Genomic DNA, 25,472 nt, shown 5'->3' on the forward strand with positions numbered 1-25,472 from the left:
TCTAGATGCTGTACCTGAACTTTTTGTTTGTTTGTTTGTTTATTTATTTATTTTACCAGTCCTGGGGCTTGGACTCAGGGCCTGAGCACTGTCCCTGGCTTCTTTTTGCTTAAGGCTAGCACTCTACCACTTGAGCCACAGCACCACTTCTGGCTGTTTTCTGTATATGTGGTGCTGGGGAATTGAACCCAGGGCTTCATGTATACGAGGCAAGCATTCTTGCCACTAGGCCATACACCCCCAGCCTCTGTCCCTGTACTTTTTTGATCAAGGCTAGCACTCTACCACATGATCCACAGCTTCACTTCTGACTCTTTAATAATATTTACTGAAGAAAAGAGTCTCATGAACTTTCCTGTCAAGACTGGCTTTGAACCACAATCCTCAGATCTCAGCCTCCTGGGTAGCTAGGATTAGGCCTGAGGCACAAGTGCCTGGCTAAACTCTTTTAAAAAGCCATTTAAAAAATTTCACCAAGATGGCTGATTTTATCATCAATATGTGAGCACACCGAATTGGAAAGATGTTCCCATGGTAGTTTAGTGCCACAGAGTTAGTGTACTTGACATAGAATCTGGAATGACTGCAGTGAGATGCACCAAGTTCTGAAATCACAAAGAGTTTTTGTTTTGCTTTTTCACATTTTATATGTTAATATGATTATATAAAGTGGGTTGAAAATGATATTTTGACCTGAAATGTAAACCCAAGGCAATGATCTATCACCTACCTGTACTTATCTCTATGTCTATCTATATCTATCATTTACCTCTCGGTCTGTCTACCTATACTTGTCTATCTGCAACTATCTATCTATCTATCTATCTATCTATCTATCTATCTATCTATCTAACATTTTCCTATACTTGCCTGTCTGCCTATATCTATCTACACGTCTGTTTGTCTGTCTCTATCATCCATTTATCTATCTTCTATCTAAGGTATTTATCCATTCATCTATCTACCATCAGTAGTTTCCCTTTGGTGAACAGGTGAGTGCCCTTCCCCCCCATTAACTGGGACGTGAACTCCTTTGTGAAGATCTATAGGCCCAAAGTGAATGAGTATAAACTGTATGTATTTTTGTTTATAATACTATACTTGCAGGCAACGCTATGATGGCTTTGTACTGGCAAGTGGATGGAAACAACTCACCAGGACTTACAGCCATCCTACTTTCGGAGACGGTGCTGAATCAAGTTCTGCACATTGATTTGCAGCCACCTGGACAATCCTAAGGACACAGGACTGCAGTGAACTGAGGGTACTTGTGACAAATAAGCACCAGGTCATTCATTTCCAACCACCCAAAATACTTGGTCACAGGCAGAAGTGTCTCTCTCAGTTCTGGGGACACGCTCCATGCCCGCGAGGGTGCCCCCCACCCCTCCAGTCCACGGCTCGGTGCTGGGAAGTGAGGCCTCGCTCGTGAGCCCCACAGCCTTCCATGGATAAAAACATTCAGACGATCCCGAGTGCTGGAGGATTGTGGGAACATAGCACAGACTGGGTCTCATCATGGACTCACTGAAGCATTCCCTTCTATTCACTGGCAAGGGGGAGTTCAGTAAACTACACAGAGGAAAGCTGTTGGGGACTGAGTTTTGGCCTTGGTGGGGGAAAGGCGCCAAGATCAAGATGCTGCCCTTCCCCCAGCCCTGGGCAGTGTGGGAGGAAGCCCCTCCCACCTTCCGGCCTCAACCGGAAAAGAAGCCCCCCGCCCCTGGGGGCGAACACGTGCGTGCCACCATGATAGGGTTGTCCAGCCCACAGAGGAAGTTTCATGACATCACCTGATGGGCAGCCCGGCGTAGCCAATGGCCCAAGTCCTTCCCATTCCCGCCATTACTGCTATATAAACCCCCCTCCCAATTAAATCCTTTGAGACTCATTCAACCATCCAGCCGTCTCCCCGTTACCTTTGTCCTGCGGTTCCTGACACATTATGGGGGGCCGAGGAAGGGATTTCCGCATCCCACTTCAGCCTAGAGCAGTCCAGAAAGGACACGCCTTACTCCTTCTGCCGGTATGAGGGGTAGGGCAGAGTTTCTTCCATAGAATCGAGGTTCAGGCATGTCCCCCAGGAGATGGGGGGGAAGGGGTCCTAGAGACCCCAACATTCGAGCATCTCCTCTGGAGAAGTAAGGAAAAGGGGTCCTCAGAGATCCCGACAGAAAACCATACTACTGAGAAAAGAAATGGAAGTCCAGAGGAACAGTCACCGTTTCAGGGAGAGAAGAAATCAGTGTTCACACCATTTTGTGTTATGTTCAGAGTCTAGACTCATTCTAAGTTGACGGCTTTTCAGAGTTGTGGTTCATATATTCTAACACAATGTCAGAAGCCAGAAAAAAAAGTCAGATTTGACATATCCTTAAACAAAACATAATTGAATTTTAACAATCTGACAAACTAAATAAATGTTGAACAATAATACTTTAAAATATCAATTAAGTTTTTCACTTTGATTTACCAGTTAAGAGAAAAGTCAGCACCTTTACCCCATTTACTGCAAATTAACTACTTACATAGAAGAAAAAGAAAAACATGCTCATCAAATTTGTCATTGATTTCTTTATAAAAGATAAAGAAAATATTACAGAACTTCTCTCTGCAACGAGTTTTGCTGAGGACGGGCGGCAGTGGAATGAGTCAGTACTGAATGATCACCTGTGCTGGACTGAGCTCTCTGAACGTAGACTGGATAAACCTCAACCTAAGTGAGCCAACAGGGCAATGGGAACAAAGTTGAAACACATCTTTCAGTACGTGGCAGGTGCCACGCCTAAATCCTTCTACGCACGTAAAAAGTGCGGAGATAACCCAGGCATACTTTCTGATTGTCCCCACCATGAGCAAAGAAAGCAGGGGCGCGCAGAGCGACAGGCAGAGAGGATCTGCCTGCCTTTCCGGGCTGAGAGGCGTGGCAGAGCAGGACTGAGGGCACACGCGTGTGGGATATCTCTGACCCGAGGTAGGGACTGCAGAGCATATCCAGAAGCTAGATTGCCACAAGACCACTGAGGGGCCACAAAACGCAGTGTGTGCAGGCCGTGGCATGTGCCAAGGGGCTAAGACACCCTATCTTCCTCTCGTTAGACCCCGAAGAGACAGGAGAGAAGCCAACCTGCAGGCAGGTAAAGAGTTCTGCTCTTGAGAAGGCCGTCCTGAGCGCTGTTTCGGAAAAGAAATGTTGCTTGGTGGCATCAAATGTTGTATAAAAGGAAAGGGCATGAGAAAAAAGAGGCCACTGGCTTCAGAAAGAAATGTCGTTTCCACCTGACTTAGGCAACTGTAACCCCTCTGCACGCCACCTTACAACACAGAACTAAAACGAAATGGAAAGCAGATCACGGACCAGTAGGATAGGATCGCGGGAAGGAAGGGACCGGTGATGCGAACGAGTTCGGGCAGAGAGTGGGGAGGAAGTGTGACAGGAAGGGAACGCAGCTGGAAGGCGGTGCGGGTGGTGTGCACTGTGTAGCCACCATGACAGCAGCGATGGTGACGCACGGCCACGAAGCCGGGAGAAGGACGCGCGTCTGTTTGGAGGTGGAAAGGATGATGTGCCCAGGCCTGTTTGTACAGAGCCTGCGGGGCGAGAAGCAGGGACTGGAGGCTCACACTCATGTGTGTGAGGACGAGGAAGACTCACACAAGCGAGAGACTTGAATCTGTATTCAAGGAGGGTTTTGCTTTGGAGCCAGAGGAGTGCAACTCCAGTAAAGAAGGAAACGAACGCGGCGATGGCGATGGCAGGCCACCACCGTCTGGGTCCTAACGCGAGCCATTCTGCGAAGAGTGTCTTGGAGGGAGGTCTTCAAACCACATCCGAGTATTCCCGTCCATTCCGGGGGGAGAAGGCGCAAGCTGTGTCAGCCCATCGATGAAAAGTGCCTAACAGGACAGGAATAAGAGAGCCAGGGCCACATAAAGTGTGGCCAGACACGAGAATGAGAAATGAGGGCCAGTGAAGCCTTGGGCACGTGAGCTGAAGGCCAGGACTCTCAGTGCCAAATAAAGAAGTTTGAAGTCCATTCAGTGGGAAATAGGACACTGTCAAATACTTCAAAGAAGGGAACTGAATTACATGGATGGTTTTACAAATATGGTCCAAGTGGCCCAAGTGGTCCAAGTGGCAGACCCCAGACCTAGACTGTGCCTGTGTAACCATAAACCCTGTGTGTTCCCAGAGACCCCTGACTGTAGGGAAGCCATCCTGAAATCCCCAACATCATGTATCTACCTAAGCCCTGGCTTCCCATGATTAAGTGGATTCATTAACTAAATGATTATTTCAATTAGATTCACATTTCAACTGATTGGGTGTTTCCATAAACAAACACCACTTCAAACATTTAGTTGTACATGGCTCAAATAAGCAAGGTTCACAAACACTCCGATGAAATACTAGTACTTTTCACTGCTTGTCAATGTTCTTCGTCCTCTTACGGGTTACAGTCAGATGGGGTGATTGAAATAGGGAGAGCTTAGCTAGTACCCACATTTCTCTTTCTACACCCATACGCACCATCACACAGGGCAGTGGCCCCCCCCACCCCACAGCAGGCACTGGATTCCAGGTGTGAGGGAAAACGTATCTGCCTTGTGCAAGAAAGGACACTGTCTCCATTAAACACTCTGCCACTGTGTTTGCTCGCGCGAGTACAGACAACTGCATTTCCCGCTACTAGAAAATAAAATTGGATTTTTTCTTTTACTTTTCATTTAAAATATTTTTATTCTGCTGGTCCAAAACACGGAACATCAAACTACTATGTGATCCAGCAACTCCACAACTGGGTCTAGCCGAAGGAGAACAAATCGTTATTCTAAACACGTATTTGTATTCGATGCATATCACACGAAACTAGGAACGCAGAAGGGAGGGGTTGAGTTGGCAGGGATGCCAAAGGACAAAAGAGGCAACACGGATCGTGATACACGGTACATAAACGGACACATCGAACGGCCACGCCTTGGTCCAATGATGCACCTCTATGCCTGTGCCTACCTGGTGTACAGTGACTTTACGCACGTCTCCCTGTGTGTGCAGTCATTTCACGTGTGCAGACCTGAACTCCTAGTGTGGGAGCCCCTTGGTTCAGGGGCACGGGGCTGCTCTGCAGTCCTCAGTGTTTACTCCGGCCATCTTCTCCCTGCGCCAGCCTCGTCTGCCCCTGACCGTGACCTTTGCTAGAATAGAAAGTGCTGACAGGTCAAATTCAGTGTGTGGTGGTCCCGGCTGACTCATTTCTGGGTCACAACGTATTCTTGATTGCCTTGAGATACAAGAAGTGTACATTCTAACCATACAATAGTTGCCCCTTCAAAAACAGTAGGAAATTAGGGAAATGCCTATTTGTCCTGTCTCTGGCAATGCTCTTCATGTAGATTTCTCATGCCCTGTAACTGTCTCTTCCCTTGATTGTGCAAGGATGATAGAGAACACTGGTAAAATTGTGTGCAACCAGAGTATATATCCTTACTAGGAAATGCCACCTCAGGGCATGCCAAACATATTGTGTGCCATTTCTTCTGTATGAATCATAACAAGAATTATGCCTAAATTGCTGTGAACAGGCGAAGTACTTCTTGTACTGATTATATCAGAACTGAGAGAAGCAAGCCTTTCACTTCACAAAGATTTTTGAGTTTGGGTCACTTAAATAGGAACAGTTGTCTCCAAAACTCATCAAGGGAACCATGGAGATAGGTCAAATACATTCCAAGAAAATCCACTGCCAGAAAATGCTTCACCCAACGAGGCTTTCCGAGTGACAGAATATGAAATTCTCAGGAAGCACTAGCAAAGATTGGTAGGAGATCCAGTACAGGGACCCTCGCATACATTATGAACATCTCAAAAGAAAGAGACCACTGAGCAGGGCACTCGTAATCCACGAGCATACGGAGTGGAGAGAGACCAGTCAGAGGGAAACGACTCTCAGCAAGCCCCCAGGAGGCATGTGACAGAGAAGATATTTCTGGTACTGGAGTAAAGCACACGATGTGTTCGAAGTAAGACCTCACCCTCCTACTTGCACAGTAGCTTGCGTTAACACACACACACACACACACACACACACACACACACACAGATTTCCAGAGACGTCGCTGCACCCCATTGGGAGATGAGTGTCATCACGAGTGGTACACAAGGATGAGATTCTAAAAGCTCATCAAACCTGACCAACTGGTAGAGAAGAATCTGACCTCGAAGCTTTGGGAGTTTTTTGTCTTCCTTTCATACATACAGTTCTTCAGCACAAAGTTTTTCCCATTCTCCTTGGCAACAGAAGCAGATTTTCATGGAGATGAATCTGAGTTCCTTGAGCCTACAGTGACTTTAGCAAGACCCAGGAGGCATGCAGTCTGTCAGCAGTCTAGCCAATCGATGAGCATTTTAAAAAGGAACAGAAAAAGGAAAAATCAGTCCAGGGAATAAAGAAAAAGAAAAGTTCTGGACTCCACTGGAAATCTTATACAAAGTACTTTCTCCTAAGAATGCTTTGCAATTTAATTTGAGGCCTTCACCGACTCCTTTGAGCCGTTTGTGAACATTTCCTGTTTACATACCTAACCTTTTTCTCCAAGGACATCTGACAATTTTACCTGGTAAAACTCCATTGATAGTCAACCTTTAAAAAATGTAAATGACTAGGAAAACTCAGATGTTTTGATTTGAAGAAAAACATCCATGTGACCTCTTGCTCATTAAGAGCGCCTTAAGATTTACATTTTTGTCACTGTATCCTTGAATCTGATTCTTTTGATAACAAATTTATAATTGATCCTCTTTGGGTACAAAAACACCAAGGACACATGCCACTTTGCCGGTGTAATCACACAGAGGCACGGGTTGGAACGCACAGCTCAGGGACAAGAGCCGAGAGCACTGGAGGGAGCTGCATGAAGGAAGACTCTCAAACGAACAACAGACCATTCCATGAAAGAACTAGGAGGTCTGAAACGAATTCCAAAGCGTGGGGAGGAGATGGTGGAAGTGGGGTAGATGCTGGGTGGAAAAGGGTGCAGGGGAAGAATAAAGCCGAACACGAAATGTGCCCACGTGATCAAGGAGGTGGGGATTGGAAGGAGTCTGGGGAGGGGACAGGTAGTGTGGGGTGGGGGGGGGGAGATGGAAGACCCTACTCAGGAAGCACTGGACATTAAAGCATTACACTAGTGGAGTCCACTACGGTTCAGTCCTGTTCATCCCCCAGTGTGTTTACTCACAGATTTCTAGGCGTGTTCCGCTACCAAGGACAGCCAAGCCACGCTGTTTCTCTGGGTCTGGCTTCCTTCACTTACTACGCTTCTCTCCAAGTCCTTCCACTTTCTTGTGAAGGGTCACAAGAGCATCCTTTCGGATGGATGAAGAGACAAATGGGGGCCAAGAGGTGAAGGGGGGAGGGCTGAAGGGGGAGGTGGGGAGAAGGCCGGCGGGGACTGTCTACAGAACCGAGGCATACCAGGAAAGGAGTGTGCCGCAGGGGTGAAGGTGCTGACGTATGACACAGTCAGGATGCGCTGTGCACATAAACCGCGTTCCTAAAGGCTTTCAACACTCAACTCGTGTCCTAAAACTTAAGAAAAGTGAGGGAAGGGTGGGCTGGGAGGGACGGGGGAGACTAGGGGAACAAGCAGCATGGATCAAGAAGCACTGTGTTCACAGCTGCTGTGGGGAAGGTCGACTCCTTTGTACAACTACTGAAAAACAGGAAGAGTAGTTTTGGAAAAGAGGCACTGGATACTGAGACGGACACATTAAATTGCAATGGCCCTGGACAACCGTTTCAAGCTCACTAGTGTCTACTTTTACCTTCCTACTTTTGAAACTCTGGGTGCAGCGAGGCGAGAAGGTGACGCTTCTCGGCGTGATGTTTCCAGCAGCAAATGCAAGGAAGACCACGTGACCGCAAAGTCACGTGACTTCCCAAATCACATGGGTGCAGTAGTCGAGCGCCTCACCCTAGTGCTCCAGGTACTTAGATGTCCAAAGGCAACTACTCCCGTCATTACCGCGTACCTGTGCCTCAGAGCCCAGTACGCTGGCCACCGACAGACCCATGGGTGTACTCAAGGGTTTTAAGTAAAATCAAATCTGACAAACAGAATTACGGTTTAAAATAACGCCATTACAATGTACTCGTCAAGGAAGGTTGTACAAGTACTTAAAGCTAAGAAAAAATGAAAATGATAATGGCATGACTATCACAATAGGGGATCGGGAGAACTTCAGCATCCAAATACATAAAATTAGAATAACCCAGCCAGCAAAGGAGACTGACTGATTCAACATCAAGAATTCTTTCTGCTTTGTAGCTATGAATCTACCTCATTTTAACACAAACGAGACATAATTCGAGTTAGTGACCACAAGAGAGTAAAATCTAAGAAGGCAAGACACAGTTTTTCACTTCTTAGCAAGCGAAGCAAACATGTGTTTCTACCTTGTAAGCACCTTTCAGCATAACAGAAATCAGGTAATATTAAGTCCCAAGCTCATATAAATATATTAAATAGCTTTCTATTTACTGATAGTTGGTATTCCGAAATGTACGATTGCTAGTGAAAATAAATAAATAAAGTTTCCAGCAGAAAGTCTGTTATGGGAAATATATACTGCCTATAAAAAGAAAACGTAACATACAGACAAATGTGAATGGAAATTACAAAGACACCGAATCTCTTGCTTGCTGGTTTGTTTCCTGGACGGGGGCTCTGTCCCTTTTTGCTCAAGTCGGGAGCTGTATGCACCACTTGAGCCACAGCTTCACTGCCAACCTTCTTTTCTGGCGAAGTGGAGACAGAATCTCCGAGCCTTTTCTTCCTGGGATAGCCAGGAACGGCGATCCTCAGCTCTCAGGCTGCTGAGTAACCAGGACCCGAGGCGTGAGCCCCAGCCCCTTCCCCCCGCCCCCCTCACCCTGCTGAATCTCTCTAACTCAGTTATGCTCAGTGGGGGCGGGCTGATTTCACTCCCATGAGGACTCGCCCACCCACACCCACCCGCCCACTCCTCCCTCCCTCGCGGCTGGTGGCAAGGTGACCAGGCGGGAAGCGAGGATGTCCGGGTCATCGTGGCCGTGCTAGCCAGCGGCTCCAGGCCCTCCCTTCCCCTCCTCACGGCTCCTTCTCCTCACCTTCAGAACACGGCAAAAACAGCTATGCCGGCAAACTCGGTTTCGTTTTAGGCTCACGTATAAAATGATATGCAAAGCGTCCATTAGAAAATATGACAAAATACGCAACCATGTAGCTACCTCTACTCAGAAAGCACTGCTTGACTGCAGCGTTCCCAACATGTACAGCTCAGGGTCGTTGCTGGAAGTCTACGACCTGGCCTCCCCGGCATTTGCCTTCAGTGAACGACAGGGTCACAGAGAGAGAGGTAGGGGCTGGCGGGGGCGGGGGGGCTTTCTACTCTGCTCATGTAATGCACACACCTGTTCATGTTGCTTATGAGGGCAAAAGGATGACAAAACGATGTCATAATAGTCACCCAAACCTTGCAGGCTGAGTGGTAACCTCCACAGCAACACGGCTGCCGTTTTCTAGAGGACGTGACTCCTGACAGCCTCCCAGCCTTCATTCCTGAAACTTCCCCGCACTGCCCTCCAGTGATGATACGTCATCTGCCAGGAGCGAGCCGACAAACGTCAGACGTCCCTCGGGAATGATACCACTGCTCCGCTCTGACCCCTCCGGGGTCATCTGGGTCACCGGGGAAATTCCACATGGGTCTCAAGTTCGCTTTCAGCTCGCTGTCCCCTCGTCCCCCGTCTCGTTACCAGAGCAGTCGGCGCCCAGGACGCGGACGGAATCGCAGCACTGTGAACCCTTCACCGGGAGGCAATCGATAGGGGCGGGCGGTCCCACAACCGGTATAACTCAACATCCTGACTGAGCAGCTCCAGTCCTTCAACAAGGTATCAGCCTCCTAAAGTCTTCAAGCTAAAGATCTGTAAAATGGGCATGATAAACTGCACTTAGAGGGTTAAGTGAGGAGCTCTATTTAAGTCACAGTCGACAGCTCCCGGCATATATGCAGTCCTCAGTAAATGCTAACTTGTGGTAAAGACAGCCAGGGGCAGGAGTGAGAAGGGCCGTGGTTCTTGATCATAGAAGCCATGGGTGCCTGGGATTACATGCCTCTGGGAAGGCTAGGAACTGGGAGCTGTCCCCACACTGCCTCTGGGAAGGCTGAGAACACAGGGCTGTCCCCACACTGCCTCTGGGAAGGCTAGGAACTGGGAGCTGTCCCCACACTGCCTCTGGGAAGGCTAGGAACTGGGAGCTGTCCCCACACTGCCTCTGGGAAGGCTAGGGACTGGGAGCTGTCCCCACACTGCCTCTGGGAAGGCTGAGAACACAGGGCTGTCCCCACACTGCCTCTGGGAAGGCTGAGAACACAGGGCTGTCCTCACACTGCCTCTGGGAAGGCTAGGGACTGGGAGCTGTCCCCACACTGCCTCTGGGAAGGCTAGGGACTGGGAGCTGTCCCCACACTGCCTCTGGGAAGGCTGAGAACACAGGGCTGTCCTCACACTGCCTCTGGGAAGGCTAGAAACTGGGAGCTGTCCCCACACTGCCTCTGGGAAGGCTAGGACCCCGAGCTGTCCCCACACTGCCTCTGGGAAGGCTGAGAACACAGGGCTGTCCCCACACTGCCTCTGGGAAGGCTGAGAACACAGGGCTGTCCCCACACTGCCTCTGGGAAGGCTAGGACCCCGGAGCTGTCCCCACACTGCCTCTGGGAAGGCTGAGAACAGGGATTATGGTGAGGTGAGAAGACCAGAAGTGCCTCCTGCTTCCCACCAGATGGCAGGCCCGTGCCAGGACAGGGGTAAAAGGGGGGTGGGCAGAGAGTATATTTTTTATGTAGAAGTGTCTAACGCATAATGCTATGATTTCTGCGACAGGAAAATCTGGAAAAAAAATCATGGAAGCTGCTTCCGCGTGACATGAAGTGTAAGTGTGTTGTACAAAACCATCACAAGGGTTGTACAAAAAAAAACAAACAAAACGTTTACAGACCAAACAATTGGAACTGCCAGAATTAAAAATACCTTGATGACAAACCTCCGCTTTTTCTAGGCGACACTGTGAGAACTGAAAACGAATGCAGCAAACAAAGAGCGTGTTGGGGTCGGTGGCACCGCTCACGGGGCACACACGGCTGGCGTTCTCAACGCGTCTGCGCATCTAAGTCGACAAGTGCCCCCACGCCGTCCTCTGGGGAATGGTGGCGTGGCTCTGTTCTGCTGGGAGGACGGAGGGAGGACGTGTACACGCACACAGACCACGTAAACAAGTCTCGCCTCCCGTGTACACACGCCGTTCCCTCTGTCCCTCCCCGCAGTCAGTAGGCACAGGCCGGCTAGCTTCGGTCCATTCCCGGGAAAATCCAGTCCGCAGCCTCCTCCTCACCCTCCCAGCGGCGGGCTGGCCCAGCTCCCAGTCCCTGTCATTCTCTGGCAGTAAGTGATGCTAATGAAATAGCATCTACTTCAGGATGTCCCTGGCTGGCGGAGAGGCCAGACAGGAGCCGGAGCCTCCACACTGTCCTTCACCTACTGTGATGGAACACCACACCGCCCTTATGGCCAGGACCCCCGGGAGCTGGGCTGCTAGATCCAGATGGTTCTGCTTTCCTTACTGGGCCCCAGCGCATTTCCCAGGATGTCCCAGAGTCGGCTAAAGGAAAAACAAATGGGCACTCCTGCTTTTCATCCTGTCCCTCGGAGGCCATCTGCCCACGTGCCCGGGCAGGGAGGGAGGCCCGGCCTCCAGCGCCTCTCAGATGGGAAGTCTGCCTTAAACGCCTCTGACGGAAAGCTGGAAATACCTTCCACCCGTGTAAGTTAGCAGACGCATTCATCTTTAGATTTCTTAGCTCCCAGAGAGATCAATTATCGCGACTTACTCCCTTTGGTCCGGGGAGCGACTTTCCAGCATTAAGAAGGAGGACTGCTCACGGGGAGCCGTTTCCCACCCCGCTCACTGCGTCTGAAGACGCTGCCCCTTCGCCCTGCGCCTTTCACCCCAGATCATTCCTGCGGGCGTTGACAAAGGCCCTGCGCCTTTGTACTCGCAGAGTAAGAAAACGATTTTGACAGAGAAGATTTCTACATTCCTCCCAGAACTGAAGTCAGGCGTTTTTATTTTTCTATTTGGGATAGACAGCCAGGACGCCAACGCCTGAAGATGTTGGCTAACTGCATTTCGGTGCAAGTGAACTAAGGTTCATGAATCTCACACAGCGTTGGCAGTGGGACAGGTGACCCACCATAAGGTTTTTAGGAGATGAACCACACATAGATGTGATTGGGGTGTATGGCTCTCTAGCTCCCCAAATAGAGGCACTTGTAAAGATACAGCTTATCAGCATTGACCTCCCCATATCAATCGGATTCCAATACAGCACTAAGAAAACCTTCAATGACAGAGTCAACCACAGCTTGGCGGTTGTGCAATACTTTCGACAATAAATCAACTAACTGGTCACAGTAGTTCCTTCACCAAAGCCGTGTAGAAATTTGACCTAATTAAAAATCTTCAAAGAGCTTTCATAATTTTTCCCCTAGTGTGAAATTTTCTTAGTTAAGAGATGAAGTTTAAGGAATTTCTTTTTTGTTGTTTCACATTAAAAAAAACAACCCTTGGAGAAGCCCAAAGATGATTAATAGCTTTGAAAATGAAGTGACTCTCAAGGGCTCAAGATGCCCCTCTGCATCCATGGCTGTCTCTAATACCATCTTTCTTAGATTTGTTTACTTTCATGATTTGTAATGGCTTCCTTTCACTGGCCCAAGCTTGCTTCCTTTCGATTCTTTCTGATGGCGGTGCTGGCAGAAATGATTGGCAGCTCTCTCCCACAAGATGCCATCCTGAAAACGCAAATGTCACTTACCAAGCTTCCTCTCACCAGCGTTTAAGAGTGGGTGTCTGCAGTTAGCAGGCTGGGTACACAGGATTCTGAATAAATGCATGTGAAATCACACGCCGAAATGAAGGAATCTGAGAACTGGAAGCAAGCCTGCGAGCTCACGGCGCACGCATGTCTGCTACAGATTTCAGGCTCCTACTGAGTCCTCCGCTCTGGCGGGCCGGCGAGAGGGTGGAAAAACATCAGGGCATGTTCCTCCCCTGCTGTCTGCGCTACAGGTCAAGACCCATAAAAACGGCCAGATTTGCAAGCATTTTCTTTTTATTGGGACTTTTAATTGTTGTTAGCGTTTTTGATCAGGCGTGAAGTTCGGTGGGTCTCAGTCCCTTACCTTCTCATATCTAGTAAAACTCGCCGGCGCTCAGAGGTGGCTAGTAGACCTGGGGCGTTGGGGGGTGGGGTGGTCAGCAGCGTGTGTTATAACAGGGCGTCTGTCTGTACTCAGTCCCACAAATGCAAGCCTAAGTGCCATACTTCGTTCTACCCTGACTCCAGATATGCAATTATTGCTCTGCAGAAAATATGGCCCCATCAGCAATGAGCTGGGTATTTCTTTGAAACAGCACATAGAAAAATGGAAAAGGGAAAACTTATATTTACGTTTGGCAGCCAGGTTCTCTGAACGTAACTGGGTGGAAGAAGAGGGGAGCGGAAGCATCTTGGCCTGGTCTTAGGGTGCCAGGCCTGGGGAAGATGTTCCCGGCTGGGGAGCTCAGAGAGACTGCGGCACACCACCGAGACGCCTTGCGGCACTTCTTCACATCCGGGAGAAGAGCTGCTGCTCAACGCCAGTCGCTGCTCTGTGGGTCTCGGGAGGGTTCACTCATCTAGGGCTGGACACCGCGTGGGAAGCCCCGGGCTCCAAACGCCACCAGCAGTGTGGCCTAAGTACCCTGCCTCCCTCCTCCCCCATCTCCCCTTCCTCCCCCCTCCCCCCTCCCCCCTTCCTCCCTTCTCCCCTGGCCTTCCTCTTTGTTTCCTCCCTCTCATTCCCACCTGCGGCACCCCCTTCCTGCTCCAGGACAGAAGGAAGTGTGCAGAGGCTCACTTCCTGCCTGCCTCCTCCTCCACCTTGACTGCTGTCAATCACGGCTTCAGCTCCTGAGCCTTGGAAAAGTGAGGCGCTGGCAGTTCCGGGGAGCAGAGGCAAGACAACGCTCCACTTCGTTTTAGAACCGGTCACAGGAAGAGACGTAGCAGTAAGGGTTTGATGTGGTTTATTTAATTTAATCCCCGCAGGAGAGGTTCTTATCCACTTTATAGCCACAGACGCAGACAGTGACAATGCCCAGGCCTCCCTGTATTCTGCCCCCGTTACTCCTTCAATAACACTTGCCTCAGTATACAAAAAGCGTTCTCTTCCAGAACTTTCCCTGCCCTAATCTAACAGTAGAAGCTGCACTGACAGATCAAGATTCTTTCTGTTCTGTTGCTGGGACGACTTTGTGAAATCTAAGTAATGGTTTTTGTTTTTCTTGCTAGAGATGTTTAGTTCCATGACAATAATTGGGACAAGGTTGCCTTTCTAATTACCACTGCATGGAAATTTGTGTTGCACATTTCAGAAGTGTTTCTTAGGAACGAATATGTAATGGTCCCATTTTTTCTGGAAATCTAAGTTTACACAAGGTTATTATCTAAACAATAAATAATTATTTGAAATATTAATAAAATTAAAAATGGAATATTAAATAAAACATGTAAACTATTAAATAAAAAGTTAACACATTTCTCGTTTTAGTAAGATGTTATTAAATTTACTTTAGCAACATAAAATAAAATTAATTTAAATTTATTAATAAAATTTAATTTTATAATATTATTTAGTGCTACTAAATTTAAATTTTATTCACTTTAAAAATAAAGTTACAGATTTAAGCTCACAGACTCTAAATTTTTCCTATAGGAATCTGAAAGCTACTCCTGCTCTCCCTTAGCTTTTTACTCAAGGTTGGTCCTCGACCACTTGAGCCAGAGCTCTCTGCTGGCCTTTTGCTGGCTCATTCAGAGAGCGGTCTCCCAGACTCCCCTGCTCTGTCTGGCTGCCAGGCTCCCCGTCCCCAAGAATCCCCCCATCACGGCTTCCTTCCGCAGCTGGCTTTGGCTCAGGCACCGGGGGCCGGGCCGCAACCCCCCCCACCCCCCGGGGCCTCCTCCAGGCCGCCTGCAGGCTCTGCCGCCCCCCCGACTCCCGCTTTCCACAGGCACCCATTTATGATCTGACCTCTCCTTGACCACCGAGAGAAAGGGGGCAAGGATGGGTTTCACCCTCACTCAGGAGCTTTTACTGGAGGAAGGAAGGGAGGGAGGGAGGGAGGGAGGGAGGGAGGGAGGGAGGGAGGGAAGGAAGGAAGGAAGGAAGGAAGGAAGGAAGGAAGGAAGGAAGGAAGGAAGGAAGGAAGGAAGGTCCTCACGTGCGGTAAAGTCAGGCTCCTTCATGATTTATAAGCTGAGAAGCGCATCCCAGTGATGTTTCTGGATCCAGATGTTTGGGGTGGGTGGGCACAGCACAGGGGACCGGGGGACCCCACCAGTGTGGACTCACAGTGGGAGGTCCCGGGCTGCAGGCCTCCCTCGGCCTCATGGGCATGGGAAATCCTGGTGATTCTGAGCCCAGAGGGTGTGGCGGAGCCCAAGGCAGCCTGAGTGTGGGCAGCCCGGCCGCAGTGTTTGTGAGGACTGTTTCTCACTGGGGCAGGATTTTTGCCCACCCTGCTGAGGATCCTTCCTTCCTCCCTTCCTCCCTCCCTCCCTCCTCCCTCCCTCCCTCCCTCCCTCCCTCCCTCCCTCCCTCCCTCCCTCCCTCCCTCCCTCCCTCCCTCCCTCCCTCCCTCCCCCTCCTTTTCTGGTTCCAGTATCCTGACTTGTCCTCTGAGAGCGACCCACACAATGTGCACTTTGCCAGAATGGAAGGCTGGCATCAAATGGCAGTATGTGCAAAGTGGAAAGCAAAATCTCACGTCCCTTTTTAAGGGTGAACATAGTCCCTCCCACACTGGCATCTTCATTTCACACTACCGTCCAACATCCAGCCCAGCCTGTGATAGGCAACTTAACATGAAGAGAGGCTCGTCCACAGTGTGAAAATCCAAGTGTGACCACACTCAGCAAGGACCCTCTGACCCCGACTGACCTGGGCCCATCCCTGGGCCCGGGGCCTGAATCTCGGAAGCCCCTGTGCTCCGCCCAGCCTTCCCCAAAGCACCTAGCTTTGTGGAACATACATTCACCTTTCCCCACGGGCCCTGCCGGGCACCTCCGCGCCCCTCATCAGTCTACTTCTCCTCTGCATCGAACACGTGGCCTGCTTGCCTTCGGAGTCCTGGCTCTTCCACGGCCTCTAACAGACAGTGTTACAGCAAAACCCCTTCTTAAAGTCCAACGTTCTCCACCCTGGTCCTCTGCTTATGCATGGAAGCAAGCAGTAAACAGAACTACAATGGCCCCTTCCTCTCCTGGCCTCATGCGTCCTTCCCGTGAGCACTCAACTCCCCCCTCCCCCCCCAGCAGTCTCATCTAAGCCTGGAACATGATCTCCATCCCTCCACCCCCTTCAAGCTCTGTGTGATCTGTGGTCCTGAGCCCGTGGCTCCTCCCATTACGGGACGCCGTGGGGGTCATCTCGCCCCACTAGGTCCACGACGGGTGCCACGCCCTTGGGAGGGAGTGACACTCAGAGCAGCAGGTCATCTTTCTCTGCAGCTCGGCTTCTCTTCCTGGCCCTGGGAATGGCATGGCCCTGAACTTGGCTGCTGGCTTGTTTACTGGGGTCTCTCTTTGTTAGCAGGGACACTCGCTGAGCATCAGGAGTTCGTTTCTCCACCTTCTGCATTCTCAGTGGCACAGGAGGGTGGGCATAACTCCACGTGGAGACTCCGCAGGCTCACGGTGCACCTGCTGCGAGGGTTCCAGGAGCAAGCTACGTGCACTCCAGCCTAGCAATGAAAACGTGATCTAACTGGTGTTATCACTGTCTGTCTATCTATCATCTATCTATCTATCGATCATCTGTTTGTCTGTCTACTTATCTATACCACAATGATATTATCTTTGAGACATTATAGGCATTTTATTTTGTTTTCATTTTTCAACACCCTCAGAGGAAAAAAATAACTTTTTACAGTCAATGATTTTGTTCTGGTCATCAGCCACGTCTGCCATTTGGAAATGTGAGTATTCCATGGTCAGAGCAAAAGTTTATACAGCAAACATGTAAATTAAACATTAAGATAATTGCCAGGTGCTGATGGCTCGAGCCTGTTACTCTGCCTATTCAGGAGGCTGAGATCTGAAGACTGCCATTTGAAGTCAGTCCTGGCAGAAAAGTCCATGGGAGTCATGTCTAATTAGTCAACAACAAGCTGGAAGTGGAGCTGTGGCTTCTGAGGCAGAATGCCAGTCTCGAGCAAGAGGCCCCGAGTTCAAACCCAGCACAGACATAAGCCTACACAAGGATGCGGTGACATAACTCCTGCCCTGCCCCAAAGGACACTGTGTAATTTCTTAATTTCACATTCACATGACTGATGACGGCCATGAAATCATGGCCACTATGCTGTATGGGTGTAAGACACGTAACTGTACTTCAGATTTGGGCAGCAGAGAAGAGGGACATGAAACCGTGCGTGTTGACCAAGACACTCGTGTCCTGCCGCCCATGCCACTGGGCGAGGGATCTACAGCACCGCATGCCATGCTGTCTTTTCCACACTGTGTTCTCTACTTGTAGTTTCACATTTAATTCCATTTTTTTAAAAGAAAGACTGTTATATGCAGAAAATCAGGCTCAGAAGAAAAGAATTTCTTTAAAAAAAATTAGAAGACTAATCAGGCAAGACCACATTTCCAGACTTGCCACGTCCGGCTCCAGAGGGAAGGAGCTCTGCATTTATGACAGAGACAATGTCCTGGAGTTTTTTTTTCCTGACTTCCTATTGAAATGAGCTGAAGCTGGAATTGGAAACATGGCTTGGCATCGCTTTTGGCTTTCAATCCACCCTTCTGAATTACTCCGGCCATACTCATTTTCAACGGACACCGCGGGCTCTTATTATCCTAATCGAATCAGGCAGAGGAATCTGCATGCGCGGTTCCTGGTGCTTCGTCCACCAACCCCAGTAATTGGGTTCTGAGACTCTGTGCTCGCTGCTCTCCGGGGCTCCCGTGGATCATTCGATCGGGAGATGGGCCCCGTGAACAGCACACACTACGCGAGCGGCCGCGCTGCCTGCTACCGCGGAGGCCACCAAAGCCTGTCCTCACTGTGGCCACGCCCTCCACCCCCACCCCCTTCTACGCGACCGGTGCCAGGGCTCGGCCTCTCGGGAGGAGCTGCACAGAACTCACATTTGGTGTGGAATTGTTTTCATAAGTTATGTGGAAGTGGTTGTGCAGAAGATTTCAACCCAGCATGTCAGTTGGTGAGTGTAACCCACCTTGATCCGCGCCACGCATTTCCACAATCTCCTAGCGTCTCTCCCGGCCCCACCCGGCCCTCCAGGGACCTGGCTCCATTTCACGTGTGTGCACTGAGCGTGAGGACGGCACACGCCCACCCCTCCCCTCTGCTTTCATCTGCCCCCCCCCCCGCCACGCCCGAACTCATCCCTCGGCCCACAACAGGGTCCTGCTTCCTGGTGTTCATTTTGTTGGACTCTAAGTTAGCTCTTCAGTGGCTTACACCACTGGAATCCTCCCCCGTACACACTACACTTTAGCCTGTTTGTGCAGCTATGCGTATGACCTTGCACAAGTCTGTCCATGTGCTTGTGATGTAGGTCTAACTTCCGCATGGGAGAGAACTTGCTAGAACGTTCGTGGGACAGTGCCCAGCACCACCCCAGCTGTGACCCAGGGGAACGAACTTTCTCACCACTTAGACAATTTCCTTGCTATTGGGAGATACAGAAAATAGCCATTTGCATCTGACATGAGAAGCAATGAGTAAGTGCACTCAGATGTGTGTAAATAATCAGAAGAGGAGAGCCTCGAGGTGATGGGCTGGGAAACCTTGTGTCCTGCAAGAACACAGCAGCACAGATGACAGCCCCTGTCAGGCTGACTCCAGTCGTCCTGAACAGCCAGTGGATCTGTGTTTGCCACGAAGAGATCATGTGCACGCTCAGTACAAATGACTTATAACCTTTGTATAAAGGAAGTGGTGCTGTGGCTCATGTGGTAGATCGCTAGCCTTGAGCAGAAGAGCTCAGGGACAGTGCCCAGGCCCACAGTTCAAGCCCCACGACTGCCAAAACACAAAAACAAAACCCAAACGAATAACTTCTTGTATAAAGACGTATTGTCTATAAGTTAATCTATTCGTAGATTGTTTATGATAGTGGTAGTCAAGGTAGCTTTAAAAAGGTGAAGCAAGAAGTTCAAAAGGCTCTTAAAATAACAAGGTCATTTAATTTGCCTGTTTCCAACAGTATTTCAGGAAAGAATGTTTGTGAAGACAATCAAGAAAACGTAAACCCAGCAAATGTAAACTTACACTCAAAAGACCCTTTTTCAAGAAATCCCTGCAAGCAAAGCAAAGGAAACCCGCTCCCCAGCCTGAGGCCAGCAAGCTGCTCTACGATGACTGACTGGGGAGTGTCGTGGCACTGAACGCCCCTCGCTGCGGGCATGGCGCTGGTGTGTACACACGTGGCCAGAGGTGCCCCAAACAGCTCAGGCAGGTCCCAGACAAAGCCTGCTCTATGCAGACGCTGCCAGCACAGGATTCCCAGTGGCAGGTATAGCCAAATGTCAATCAACAGAACACATCCCAAACCGAACATCAGCATCTGTTAGGTGCTGGTGTTCCGTGCCTCTAATCCTTGCCACTCAGGAAGCAGAGCTCCGACGATCACAGTTCAGAGCGTCTTGGCAGACAAATCTGTGAGACCCATTTCTCTAATTAAATAGCAAAAAAGGGCAAAATGGAGCTGGCTCAAGTGGTAGAGCACCATCCTTGGGTGAAAAAGCTAAAGAACAGTGCCCAAGGGCGTATACATGCGCGTGTGCACACACACAAATACACATATAAATACAAACACATATACACACACACACACACGCCACAGACACTTTCCTTTACAGAACACAGAAAACCCTAAGGAAAGTATAATTCTGAGGATTATATATATACATATTATATATACTATTATCTGATGATCACACAAGCAAGTGTGAGAGTCAATGCCCAAATTATCTGCTATTATTTCTGCTATCCAATCTTGACTATGATCCCGAGGAAGGTAAAATACAATGAAAACCATCAGTAAGAGTATCATAAAGATGAGTGAGAATAACATATTTTCCCCAAACCAGACATTCATCATCTTTATGTAAGCCTTGCAAACAACCTAATCAGAATGTTCAAAATGATTACGAGACATGAGGTCAGTATGCGAAATTCAGTACAATTCCATTATATCAGCAGTCATAAGACAGACATCTTGGGAGAAACATAGTAAGGAGTGAAGTTTGCAAGACATGTGAGAATAAACGTTACCAAAACGGTGAACTTTTTTGTAGATTGACATTACGCCTTTTTGCCTTTTCGGTTTGTTCGTTTGAGGTCCTAAGATAAAGAAGCCACAGATGAGTCAGAACCACACGTCGAAATGCTCTGCCTTCCATCAACGCAGCCCTGGCAGGGAGCAGTGCTGCACGCCTGCTCCGTGGTGCTTGTGAGGTGTGGGAACCAGTCCACCGGGGCCATCGCTGTCAGCTGTCACCTTCCCTCCCCTCTCTCCTCCATCGCTGAGTGGCCGCCATCACACAGTTGTCCTTCAGAGCGGCTGGGGCAGCCGCTCCCGGCTCCGGTTGTTTATTTCTGACTCTCGCACAAGGACTTCAGGGCCACCTTTGACCAGCAATACGATATTTCTACCTGGCCCTTGCCAAAGCTGCCATTTCCACCCCTTTGGGGTGAGACTTTTCCTGGGTGGCGGTGACCTTCTTGTGAGTTTAAGTCCTTGAGAGGACTCCTGCAGGATTTATTCTTCCTTCTCTATTTTCAGTGATAAGGGTAGTCAATTAAGCATCAGGGGCCACCTCAGCTCAATAACCATGCTTTTTATTTCTATATTTTAAGTAACTCTTGACATTCTTCAAAGCTTGGAAGGGCTCTACCTGGCTACGCTCCTGAATCTCATCCTCACAGAACCAGTAGATCTTTCATCAGAACTGTAGTGGCGATTGTCAGAATTGTACAAGACCACTGTATGAAAATCCATTGCCTAAAGGGGCTAGAACTAGTATTTAAGAAAAGAATTACAAAGGAATCTATTGGCCAGTGATTACTGGCAACCCTAAAGCAAGCGTTCCTTTATGGTTCAACACAAGAATGGAGGAACATATAAGGGGTGGGGACCACATATTTATGCTATGGCTTCCTCAACAAGCAATGTGGCAGCCATGAGCACATGGGGTGTGGTTTGTGAATGACTGAAACAAAGCCATTCACAGGCGCTCCTTCTAAGTGACCGCGTATCAAAATGCTCACACACATCTCTTAACAGTAATCTAAACAGCCTCAAGCACCACAAATAAGTTTTTTAAATGCATATAGGAAGCCAAGATGAAGTTTATATTCTGGCCCTGAGTTTCAATCTTTAAACCTCTGTCACCCATCTGAATTTTACAGACATTATAATATATCATTGTAGAAGACTAAATGTGCTTATGTTGGAAACAAACTTTACAACTTGGGGGAGAGGGGAGATGGGGAAGGGAGGGTAAGGGAGGAAATAAGGGTTGGGGTAACAATGTTCAAGTAATACACTCATTACCTCACTTATGTAACTGTAACTACTCGGACATCACCCTTACAATGAAATAAAATAAAATAAAAAAGACTAAATGTGTACAATGAAATCATCTAGCAAGATTCTGAGACAGTAGAGAAATTCAGTATACCACAGGTTCTGTCTTACTACAACATCACAGTGTTATTGATAACTGAGTCCAGTTCTTCAGCCACTTCATTTGGAACCCACATACCAAGTGTTGTATTAGGATGTGACCATTTGCCTTTAAGTATCAAATGTCATCGCACTTCATGCAAATGTTTGTAATATATCACGCTTAGGCGAAGGTAAGAAGGCAGCCTTTCCTGTTTGATTTTCTTAGATATTTTCAAGTAATAAATTTAACAGTCCCCTTCACTTAACAATTCTTTGATTCATCAATTCATTTGGTCACATCTACTATCCAATATTAAATACACACACACCAACACACACACACACACACACACACACACACACACTATCATCCCCTCAGCTCTTTTCTCCCCCTCTTTCATCTGGGATCTGCTAGTTCAGAAGTCAGTTCGCATACATTCTTCCTCTTCTGGATGCTGGATCTTCCCGTTCTTAGTTACTGAGTTTTCAGAAAGCTTTGCTCATTCTTGGAAAAATTAAATGTGTGAAGTTTTATAGACCTGCTGGCCCATTCACATATAGCCCAGGGATCCTTTTCCAAGCTTTAATCAAAGGGCAGAAAAAGTATTGGGGAAAAATGAGGGACAAAAAGAGGAGAAAAAGATTAAGAAAAGAGTGGGAGAGAAGACACTGAACAGGTCTGAAGGAGAGGACAGCCGGGAGAGAAGAAGGATGGGAAGGAGGCAATGGTGTGAGAATATGAACTTGCAACCCGCAAAGTCGTGGTGCCGGAACATCATCCCATCTCATTAATCAAGTGCGTGCCATCTCCAATAGGTAAACTTTAACTGACTTTTCTCAGTAAAAGGTCCATTTTTTATTTTTATTTTTTTTGCCAGTCCTGGGCCTTGGACTCAGGGCCTGAGCACTGTCCCTGGCTTCTTTTTGCTCAAGGCTAGCACTCTGCCACCTGAGCCACAGCACCACTTCTGGTTTTTTCTATATCTGTGCTTCTGAGGAATCGAACTCAGGGCCTCATGCATGCTAGGCAAGCACTCTACAGTTAAGCCACCTTCTCAGCCCAGGGTCGGTTTTTTAGGTCGAGTTGAAGTTTGAATCAGCATAAAATGTTTGGGTGCACTGATCAGCGTGCCTAACCCCTCCCAGGTGAATTCACACTCGATGCACACACGCTCTAACCAGCCTCATGATAACACTTCCCATCCTTCCACTCTTCTCATGACCATTTCCGAAGTCAGACAAGTGCAAGAGCAAGAAGGAAATTGGATAATAAAACCAACATTTTCAAGTATAAAGGCCTTAGACTTCATCAGAGATAAAGACATATGCACCAAAGCAAGAGAGCAAGAGAAAACGAGAGTGATGAGCAAGCGGCCCCGCGTAACGCGAACGACAAAGCCGAAGCCCGTGTCCGGCCAGGACGGAGCTGGGAATGCAGCACCGCGCTGGGCGCTGGGAGCAGGCAGGGGCCGCAGGGGGCCGGAGCCCGGCTGCCTCCCACCCGGCGCTCCCCCAGGCTCCCCTGGCGCCTCCCACAAGGAATGCCAGCACACCAAGCCGCCACGTTGGGTCCCACGTAGCCCCAGAGCAGCCCCACGGGGCAGGTGAGTAACTGGGAAGGCAAGGGCACTGGCGCCCTCTTCCTTCTTCCTCTCTCATTCCCGCGTCTCCCCTGGGGTCCAACGCCTTCACAGGACGCGGGGCCCAGGCTGGGCCTCGAGGGGAGGGGCCGGGCCGGCCTGCTACTAGGACGGCAGGGAGCCAGGGCCCCTCGGTGGGGAGCAACATGGAAAGACTTTTCCAGCCCTGAAGTCACACAAGCTCTTTTGCTATTCTAGAAACTCGATGTTTGGCAAAAAATGGAAAACGGTATTTTCTTGCTTTCCTTAAATTATGATCTACATCTCTGTCTGTGTGTCTATCTGTACGTTGAACACAGCTGACAAATGACTCGGAGAACCGGACATTTGTGCCCAGCCATGCTTTGCCGAGGAAGGGTTTCCCCTGGCCAACGGCACGTGGTTTTCTCCAGCACAAAGGACAAGGGCGTCGGCTTGCCCGCACTCGCCTCCTGAGGCCGGAGCCACCATTTATCCAGGAGAGTTGGGTGGATGTTGGGTTGTGCTTTTTCCCCACCGGAAGCCAAGTGAGTTGGCTCTGGGTGTCTCGCATGCACGAGTCTGTGATTTATTAGCAAGCAACGCTTGTCACTGCTGTTGGTCTGTCCAGGGCAACCCTTTGGTGTTTTTTTTGTTACTTATCTCAACTTAATAAGGCTTAACATGGAAAATTAACCTTCTATACATTCCTAATTGGTTTTTAATGTATTTTAGCTTCTCTGTTAGGAACAACAATCCATCCAACTAACTACTCCGAATTTAATCTGAATTACTGGACCATATGACAACACCGAAGGGAGAAATGCCTCTGAGGTGTGTGTGTGTGTGTGTGTGTGTGAGCGTGTATGTAACTATAATTCTTGGAAATAAGTTTAAATACAAAATTTGTCTCTTATCCCTAAAAATATAGGCACTAGCCTTGTTTTAATAAATGCCTTTTGTTATGAAAGCATAACACAAGCTGCACAATATAAAAGCAATGCGCTTACACAGTGAATTCTTCGCTTCTGCTTATGTCTTATGCCTTTAATCAATATATAACAAAATAGCGTGCCAAGCTGCCACCGTATGTCCTTAAATACAATTCTCCATGCGGAGGGGCAGGCTCGATGGGAAGGAACCAGAAGTAAACTATGCTACTCACACTGAGCTGAAAATAATTTAAACACATAACATGTTATTTTAGGTCATGAATAAGAACCCATGAGATGTTCTTAGGTCAGATTTATACTATATGATGATTTAAATGAAATGATATGTGTGATTAACCTCCATTTTCCCTCTCTCGGTTGACCCAGTTTCTTTGACTCTTTCTTGGCAAGCGAACTAGGTAAAAGTTTACATATTGAGAAGATTTCATCCACAGAAGAGAGAGTCTGACATTTAGGTCCTGGTTGAGACTAGATGATCTTCACAGTAAAGAAATAGTACTTCTGCAAATAAAACGACTTGCCCGGAGGGGAGACTGCGGCCAGCATGTGTGTGCGCCCCTGGGGACAGAGGGCCAGGCTGGGGCCGCCCACGGGGGCAGAGGGCCAGGCTGGGGCCGCCCAGGGCGCGTGGGGGGCCACCCGCGGGGACAGAGGGCCAGGCTGGGGCGCCCACGGGGACAGAGGGCCAGCCCGGGGCCGCCCGTGGGGACAGAGGGCCAGCCCGGGGCCGCCCAGGGCGCGTGGGGGGCCGTCCACCGGGCGTCGGCCGGGGGCCTGGGGGCCGGGAGGATGTGGGGGCATCGCTGCAATGGCCCGGGCGGATGCCATGCCGGAGACCCCAGCGCCCCGGTGGTGACCACGGTGGCGCGAGCCGCAGCGGTGGTGGTGCTGACTCCGGGCTGGAACCCGCACGGGGCGTCCGCGGGGCTCTCCGCGCGCGCCAGTGGCGCACCAAGCCCAGAGCGCAGCGAGCAGCGAGGCGGGCAGGCAGCCCTTCCGGGGCGCACACTCCCGCAGGGCAGCCAGCCCTTCCGGGGCGACCGGGGGCTCGGGGGCCCTGCAGTCCCGGGTC

At 49.3% G+C, this 25,472-nt stretch overlaps 1 long non-coding RNA gene across 1 annotated transcript; it reads right to left on the bottom strand.

The window, feature by feature from the left end:
* Positions 1-6,752: 6,752 nt before the first annotated feature.
* On the bottom strand, positions 6,753-24,904 carry LOC125357796. The gene is made up of 3 exons (XR_007212203.1): positions 24,738-24,904; positions 17,420-17,423; positions 6,753-6,763 (listed from the first exon to the last, which is right to left on the bottom strand). It is a non-coding gene; the product is annotated as an uncharacterized LOC125357796 (long non-coding RNA).
* Between the last annotated feature and the right edge of the window lie 568 nt (positions 24,905-25,472).

Source organism: Perognathus longimembris, chromosome 9 (assembly GCF_023159225.1).
Source record: "Perognathus longimembris pacificus isolate PPM17 chromosome 9, ASM2315922v1, whole genome shotgun sequence".
NCBI classification, from domain to species: domain Eukaryota; kingdom Metazoa; phylum Chordata; class Mammalia; order Rodentia; family Heteromyidae; genus Perognathus; species Perognathus longimembris.